This window comes from Diadema antillarum, unplaced genomic scaffold (genome assembly GCF_040938485.1).
Source record: "Diadema antillarum isolate AM-2024a unplaced genomic scaffold, OU_Dant_1.0 seq00000271_RagTag, whole genome shotgun sequence".
Lineage (NCBI taxonomy): Eukaryota > Metazoa > Echinodermata > Echinoidea > Diadematoida > Diadematidae > Diadema > Diadema antillarum.
This window is the reverse complement of record NW_027271306.1, coordinates 451,355-460,754: the sequence shown is the minus strand read 5'-3', so window position 1 is coordinate 460,754 and position 9,400 is coordinate 451,355. Positions and strand designations below refer to the sequence as shown.

The window sequence follows — 9,400 nt, the reverse complement described above, 5'->3', positions numbered from 1 at the left end:
TGGCTGTTTGTTCACTGAAAGCAGTAGGTATGTAAAAAACAACCAAGCGTCCAAGCGACATTTACTGACCAAGGAAATGTTGTGGAATGGGGAATAATCAGGTACGATTATTAATTGCAAACACAATAAGGAACATGTTTTAGAGCAGCAAACCATCCCAGACAATGTGAATTAATCTATTTCACAGTACAAAGACTGACGCAGCTTAGGAAAGTTTGATGTAATTGGGGTAATTATATATCACAAAGGGGCACCCGGTTGTCTGGAGATCAAGAGAACCCTTTGTATTGCATTAACTATGGTCGTGTTTGTCGGCTTGAAAGTATTACCTCGTGGAGAATAAGGTAAAATTTTGTTTAATTTTCATTTTCTTTACCATTCATAATAAGAGATTGCTAGCAGCTTAAACTTTTGAGTTGTTTCCTTATCTCATCTCCGACCCCCTCATCTTCTTTCTGAAATGCGTATAAATACAAGTGTTTGAGCGCTAAGTGTATGTTTACGTGTCCCACTACTACTGCGCTGCCCGGACCATGAAGCTCGCTGCCCGGACGCGTGTTTTTTTTTTTTTTTAGACAGCACAGATTGGGGACCCTAACCCTATAACCCTAACCCAAACCATAAATCCTAACCCTAACCCAACCTGTTTCCCATAGGTTTAATACGCGCCATGCCCCAATCTGTGCCGTCTAAAAAAAAAAAAAAAACGCTGCCCGGACAAAGATGGCGCGCGCGCTGGACTTACCGCTCCTTTCTAGCGGTAAGTCTTCAAATTAGCGGTAAATTTTGTAATCCTTGATGCTGATTGGCTGTGACGCCTAATTTTGACGGTAGTTACCATTGAATTTCAACGGTAAGTTTTATGCAACGGGCCCCTAGTATTCTTTAGTATATACCACAGAAGAGTTCTGTGGTATACTTAGTAGACCGATTCTGTGACGCGCTACAGTAATGAGTATGTGTATTTTTGGCATGGGCAGCGCCATCAACGCGGTGTCTTAGCCGACCCCCCCCCCCCCTCCCCTATTCCCCACCCCCTTCCGCGCGCGGAATGAAAAACTGATGCATGGTCGCTTTACAGAGACTCCAACTCTCCCGTTTTCGACGGGAGATCTCCCGCCGAAAGCCCATTTTTGCAGAATCTCCCGTTCTCCCGCTGAAGATTTGATTTCTCCCGCCCTGGCTCTGTGTCTCCCCCTGTGGTAAGGATTTCTTACTTATTGCTATCGAACATCTAGAACCTAGGAACTTCGCGGCTCGCACACATCAACTTGGAGTCTCCCGTTTGCTTGGGGTTTCGCGCGGGAGAATCTCCAGATCAGAAGGTGCTTGGGGTTGGAGTCTTTGGTTTTAGCCAATAGGCGTCTCGTACTGAGTGCGCGAATGCTTGCTTAGTGCGCCAACCTTTGTTAACATGCGCGCGATAAACATATTGCTCGTGGGGTGGGGGGAGAGGAGGGGGGTCGGCTAAGACACCTCAAAATGAGCTTATGGCTGCGCCCAGTGCGACACAAATTGTCTGCTGCCCTCAACGAACCCGAATCGGTCTATTGACCGATTCGGGTTCGTTGAGGGCAGCAGACATTTTACGGCACAGGGCGCAGCCATAGTGGGTGTATCGGTGTGTATCAGCCGACCCCCCCCCCCCCCCCTGCTCTCCCCCACCCCCGGGCAACATGTTTATCACGCACTTGTAACAAAGGTTCGCGCACTAGCAAGCATTCGCGCACTCAGTACGAGACGCCCATTGGCTAAAGCAGTTTTTCATTCTGCGCGCGTGCTAATGTAGGGAGAGGGGTGGGGGAGTGCGGAGGGGGGGGGGGGGGGGTCGGATGATACACCCAGTATGGCGCTGCCCATGCCAAAAATACACATAGCGCGTCACAGAATCGGTCAATATGGACAGATTCGGGTTCGTTGAGGGCAGCAGACAATTTGTCTCCTCTCCCCCACCCCACGAGCAACATGTTTATCGCGCACTTGTAACAAAGTTGAAAGTTGAAAGTTTATTTACTCACAACCCAAACTCTGGGTATCGGAGTCCAATGAAAAACATATAGCACATTATGATATCAATAAATAATAATTGCAAATAACTCTGAAAAGTGTACAAAACAACTATAACAAAAGGATAGAGAATACTAATAATCTAAACATGTGTCATTATATGATTACAAAACTTGGTTAAATTGGAAAGGACTGTTGAGGGCAGCAGACAATTTGTCTCCTCTCCCCAACCCCACGAGCAACATGTTTATCGCGCACTTGTAACAAAGTTGAAAGTTGAAAGTTGAAAGTTTATTTACTCACAACCCAAACTCTGTGTATCGGAGTCCAATGAAAAACATTATGACATCAATAAATAATAATTGCAAATAACTATGAAAAGTGTACAAAACAACTATAACAAAAAAATAAGAATGAAATGCGATTGATGAAAAATGAAAAATGTACAGAAATATACAATATATACACGATATATGGTGAAACAAAAACAAAACAAAAACAAAACAAAGAAAGGGAAATATGACGAGAGAGAGAGGAGAGAGAGAGAGAGAGAGGGATATGGAGGTAAAGAGGGAGAGTGAGAAGGACACAAGACTGGTGAATTAACAAAAGATATACGAGTGATTTTTGGTTCAGGAAAAAAAAAGAAAAAATAGAAACAGAAAAAAGAAAAACGCAAAGACATACGGAAATGAATTCATACGCTAAGTGAACAAGAATGAAGGAAATATGGAGACGGGAACGAGAAGAAGAAGAAGTAGAGAGATGGAAGAAAAAAGGAGGAGAGAGTGAAGAGACAAATAAGTTATAATATATCAATTGTAAAGAAGGCACAGCCTGTAAAAAAGGCATGTAGTATATTTGCAAAAAGGATAGAGAATACTAATAATCTAAACATGTGTCATTATATGATTACAAAACTTGGTTAAATTGGAAAGGACTGTTTTCTTTTGACAATTAAATAATTGATCCATCTTCATAGTGTTTGGGTATTTTCCAGTAATATTTTTTAAAGTATTTCTTTCGTTGTTCATTGAAGAGTCTACACTGAAAAAGGAAGTGAAATTCATCGCCAATTTTCTCTTCATTACAATGGGTACAAAATCGTTCGTTTCTTGGAATCTGATTGTATCTTCCAGAAACAATTGGCAGTTTATGATTAGCGCAACGGAATTTACATAAAATTTTTGTCTGTGAATCATTAAGGTGTCGAAAATACTTCTCAAAATGAAGATCCTGCTTAAAAATTCGATAATTTAAACATTGAGAATTTTTGTCTACATTACTATGCCATTCTTGTTTATAAATATCATTTAATCTGGTACTAACTAAACTTTTGAAGCCAGCTTAAGTGAGATGTGATGCTTGGCTGTTCCAAATTGCAGTTAGACCTAAGTTGTTAAATATTTCTTTTATCCTAATTACCCATGTCATCGAATTTGTTTGCCTCGCCTATAAAATATATTGAAAATTATACAAAACTTGCGCTATCTTTGACATATATATTATTACTGTTAACAAGTTTAAACCAAAACATTAACATCCGAAGGGTCACTGTTTTTTGTAATCTATCTTTACCTATTTCCCTGTAAACCACACAATTCGGAGTTCGCTTATGTAATCCAAGAAGTTCCTTACAATATCTACAAAAGAAAGTTTCAATTTGGGCGAGGTCTTCAAAACCCCAAATTTCACTGCCGTAAAGCAAAATAGGCATGATCAAATGTTCAAGTAGCTCTAGTTTTACGTCGATTGGAAGGAGGAGATGTAAAATTTTACTTTTCATGGAATACAACGCTCTTTTGGCTTGGGTTACTTGTTTGTCTATAGCTTTCTTAAAATTATTATTATGATTGAACGTCGTTCCTAAGTAAACATAATCATCGCAGACACAAATTTTGTCATCTCCGAAAAGAAAGGTAGGAGCTGTTCTAACTTTTCCACGGGAAAAAATAACAAAGGTTCGCGCACTAAGCAAGCATTCGCGCACTCAGTACGAGACGCCCATTGGCTAAAACAACCATGCATCAGTTTTTCATTCCGTGCGCGTGAGAGGGGTGGGGGGAGAGGGTGGGGGGGGGGGGAGTAATGGCGCTGCCCATGCCAAAAATACACATAGCGCGTCACAGAATCGGGATCCAAATGGCGTCCGTCCGTCGTCCGTCCGTCGTCCGTCTCAAATGTTAAAGTTTACCTGCAAGAACTTGGGGTGGGGATGTGTATACAATGTATTTGCATTCATCCAACCCGAGAACACAGGTCGCTACCAGTCGATGTGCAATGTGAGCTGTTTGATGTCCTTGTTGCTCCAATTTTACTGTATGAAAGTGAGGTTTGGGGTCATGAAAATTTAGAATGTATTGAAATGTTTTATAAGAAATTTCTTAAGAGTCTTTTAGGTTTGAAGCGTGGAACAGCTAACTGTCTATGGCGTTTGGTGAGCTCGGGAGGGTAAGCCTGACTTACAACATTGAGAAGCGCATGGTGAACTTTTGGCTTAGATTAAATGGAAATGTAAATGGGAGATCAAAACTGTCTTGTATTATTTATAACCTTTTACGTCAATTGCACGATAAAGAAATTTTTAGGTCTAAGTGGATAGTAAAGGTGAAAGATATTCTCGACAAATGCGGTATGTCTAATATTTGGTCTGATCGAGCCATTATCCTCAATCTAAAATGGGTTGAATCAGCCGTCAGTCTTCGTTTTATAAATGATATTGGTCAGCAGAACTGGTGGGCGGAAGTAAATAGAAACCGCCTTTGCACTAACTATAGGATATTGAAAGAAAGCTACATTTTTGAGAAATATTTGATTAAGCTTGATTATTTGGAACGGTTAGCATTATGTAGATTTAGATGTGGAAATCACAGATTACCTGTTAGTGAAGGACGTTATCTCCCTAATCAACAAGTTAAATCCTGCACCTTGTGTAAAATGAATGATCCAGGTGACGAGTTTCATTTTTTGTTTAAATGTCCATTCTTTGAAACGGATCGCAAAGTTTTAATTAAGACCTATTATGCTCGCAGACCGAATGTTTTGAAAATGAAGCAGCTTTTTAATTCTAAGAACATAAGAGTTTTAAAGAAATTGTCACGTTTCTGTCAGATCATAATGGCCAGATTTTGATGTCTCGTTATTACTTTCCTTTTAGATTGTACATGTATATATTGTAAGATACTACTGCCACTGTTTGCCATTAAGTACCGATTGTCTTACTTTTTCGATCGATTTTTTGTTAACTGTCGTTGTTTGCTTTATGAAGTTCATTATATGTACATAGTATATATATGCTTTCTGTATTACATCTTTATTTATGGCTTTGTTTAGCCATAAAACATTTACTTGTTTGTTATTCTTAGCTATTCTTCCATGCCCCCTGGCGGGGCCGTTCAAGAATAAAATTCATTGTCATTGTCATTGTCATTGTCATTGTCACCACGTCGCTACCCGTACCCTCACACATCAAACGCAAAACACGTACGCGTCGCGCGGTTTCAGCGTTCATGACCTAGTCAACGTCACTGCTTTATGCATATGTGGGACTATGCACGGCACAACAAATAGTTATGTCGTTGTAAACATCAAACCATGGTTATTTGAGCGCTCATATTTGCTTGAAAAAAAAATAGTTATTTTCAACTGAAATGCCAAAGATACATAAAAATGATTTAAGCTATATTTTGTAAGTGTCCTAGTCAAATTCTTCTGACTAAAGTTTATAAACTCTTATGTAGCCACACATACTGTGTAGCCCGGTTAGCTCAGTCGGTAGAGCATGGGACTCTTAATCCCAGGGTCGTGGGTTCGAGCCCCACATTGGGCGCAATTTTTTTTTTTTTCTCTCTCTCTCTCTCTTTCTCTTTCTCTTGCTCCCCCTTTTTTTTCTCCTGCGGGAATTATTATCCATCGTCTGTAATTGCTAATCACTATGTGTGTGTGCACGTGTTTGGATAGGAGGTATGGGCATACTGTTACTTTTTTTTCTTTTGATAATGAAATTTACTATAATTATGGAAACTAATATAAGGTTGCAAGATTACCGTCATTGGTAGATTTGAAGAGTGTATTGTGAATTATTTGTGAGGAAGAAAAGAAGAAAAGATCTCCATTAAAAGAAATAAATTGGATTTTCATTTGAAATGAGAGTGTTTTAATTGTTACAAGATGATTACTCTCATCCCTCCCCTCCCCCACCCACCCGTAGGCATCTTGGTGTTGTATTATTGTCATTTCTATTATTATATTGAAAAATGGAAACGTATAGTTATTTCAGTTATTTGTAAAAGAATCATTATCTTATGTCGTACAGTATTGAATTGATGTTTCTTGTATTATTTGATTGGAAGTGAATAAATATCATTTGAAGAAAAAAAAATGTTGTTTGTTAATTACAAGTGTGCCATCCTGTCCTTGCTATATTTATTTTGAATTGGGTAAGAGAATACCAGTATATTCCAGTAGTTGTTTTTTATATATCCATTGCTTTTGTTTAAAACATAGTAAAAATAGTATTTCGTAACTTATATTGTGCCAAATCCATTCTGTTGGGTGCTCAATAAAGGCACATACAAGTACATGTATACTCACATACTGTAGGGCCTACCCCTGTCACTGATGAATGCATTACTTTCAAGCAGCACTGACAGCATAATGTAGACAATAGCATGACATTGAAGATTTGAATGTTTTTAAACAAATTGTATTTCCCATGCAATAAACACTACTTTTTAATTACTTCTTTGAATGCGATGAAATTATTTAAAAAAATGAATAACATATTTTCATTACCTAGCTGTAAATCAAGTAGTGTAGGCCTACTGTACAGTGTATTATTCATTTGACAAAAGAGCATCTAAAGCAGTTTGGCATCTCTACACACACACGCACACACACACACACACACACATACACACACACACAAACGCACACATATACATATAGGCCCACCTCATCACTCATACATTAATGTATACATTAAACATTTTTTTTAAAGCTAGAATTATCCATATTCCAAATACAATTTATTTTCCAAATCAAGATATGCAACACATGCGCCTACACATTATGCTAAATTTCCACGAGGCACTGAACTTTCATATTGGCTACTTTTAGTTATAGTCATCATACCCAGTTATCTATTCCAGTGGGAATGTGTGTTCACCAGTTGATATAAGTTATTCAGAGCAAATTCAGTCCACTTTCTCTCACTCTCTCTTCCTATGTCTGTGAAATAAAAGGTAATTATGCAACTAGTAATAAAGAGAATTGCAGTGACAGCAATGAAGGACTAGTGACAATAAGTAATGAACATAAACATTTTGGGCTTGGTGTAGTGTAATTCATTTTGTTCTTTTTCATAGGTTGGCAAAATGAACAGCAAAATTATAAATGTAACAATATTTCATACCCTTCATGAAAGTAGATCACACTGGAAAGTCCTCTCAGTTTCAAAGTGAGTCCATAGAAATACAGATATGTGGCACTAATTATTAGTAAAACTGAAACATAACCACTCCCACACTCTGGAAATGGTCCGAAACATTTTTGAAACTCTCCGTCATCATCTCAAGGTCTACCAAGTTAAGGCAAGGAGCAAGCTTTTGCAACACTACATCATAATAAAACAAACATTTTACAAAACCTACTTGAGAGGTCCCCAGTGGCGACATCTAAACGACAAAAATTACTCTAACTTTCTTCACTTTTGCTTCATTTTCAACAATCAACTGACTTTCTTTCATTTCAGTCATTTTCATGATTTTCTCCTTCAGGTGTGTCATCCTGTGACCTTTTTTCTTGCAGTGTACACATTATGATATGTTTTGTTATTGTCACCACAACCTGGGGCCCATTTCATAAAGTCATCACATAAAAGTCATTACATAAATCTCAGAATGGCCAAATTTGCTCATATGTAGCTATAAGAAACTTTTAACGTGAAATAAAATCCATTTCATGAAGTCTCTCGCATTTGTGTCTTATGAGCGAAATGCCTTTCATATAAGACTTTTATGAAACGAACCCCTGGTCGAAATGGCCGATATCATTGATGCATTATGAATGATTGTCCTAGGAGCAGTTTGGAGCATGGTAAATGTTAGTAGATTGTATCTTGTATGTGCGCTTGTGTGTGTGTGTGTGTGTGTGTGTGTGTGTGTGTGTGTGTGTGTGTGTGTGTGTGTGTGTGTGTGTAGGGAAATTTAGGAAGAATTTCACGTTGGATGAGTGGACCTTGACTAAGCAGATTTAGGCCAAGAAGCAATCAGATGATGATTTTGAGTATACATGCATGTGCTGATGAACAGATAACATCACTTATTCCTCAATTATCATTTTCTCTTTTTTTCTTTTTCTTTTTTGGAAGGGTTGGGGGGGGGGGGTGGGGCACAAAATCCCATCAAACAATGAGGCTATTATTCAGAACTGTCACTACAAAGACTCATGTTACAATAAAGTATTCAGGACCAGCAGTTTTCTTTCGTTATATCAAAATTTTGTTATAGCCAAACAAATGCATGTACAGTACGTGTACATATAAAAGATAAATACAAGTACAATAGATAGTAATTTTGGGACCCGAGTTTGTTCTTAATTGTAACAACATTTCATTATAACAATTGTTTCCTTTTTTTTTTAACAGGAGTGCACAGTACTTCGAAGAGCATGTTTCTTTTCACATTTGATGTACAGTATATTGATTAGCTGTCAGTCTAAAATGTGAGCTTATTTAAAGGACACCTCTGGATGATTTTCAAACTTTTACATTTGAACAACTATAAATTGGTAACACTGGGTGCAGATTTTCAGAATTTGTAGTGATTGGGATGAGGAATATAGGAGTGTTTTCATAATTAATAACAAATCACAATGAACAAGGGTGATGACATGGCAACCTCACAACAAAAATGCATGAGTTAAGGCTGGAGGAAGCAGAACAATAGAAAGTATGCATAAATTCTACACAGGTGAACTTGTTAAGCATGTGATATTGTAATGGAATTACATTGCTACATTTCTGAAATATGTGAGGCTCCTATGTCATCATCTTTGTTCAGTGTAATTTGTTTTGGATTTTCATAGTATTGATTTCTCTGCTCAAGGACCACAATAAATTCCACAAATCTATACTTGGAGCTTTTGATTTATGTACTACAGGATGTGAAATTACGAAAATCATCTGGAATGCTCCTTTGAATATGTTTTTCCAATTGCGTATGGTGTGGAGATGTTATCCAATCAAAAATGACTTGACTCTTGGCATGCACTTGCAATCCAAACAGTCTAACCTCCAAGGACATGAGTGAGGTGGAGCCAAGTTTGTCTGAACCTTCACTTATGTACATATACAGTCGACCTTGCTTAATCGACCTCGTGTAAGTCGAATAGT

The 9,400-nt window shown here is 38.1% G+C and overlaps 1 non-coding gene across 1 annotated transcript; it reads left to right on the top strand.

The window, feature by feature from the left end:
• Positions 1-5,763: 5,763 nt before the first annotated feature.
• Trnak-cuu (transfer RNA lysine (anticodon CUU)) lies at positions 5,764-5,836 on the top strand. The gene has a single exon. It is a non-coding gene; the product is annotated as a tRNA-Lys (tRNA).
• The last annotated feature ends 3,564 nt before the right edge of the window (positions 5,837-9,400 follow it).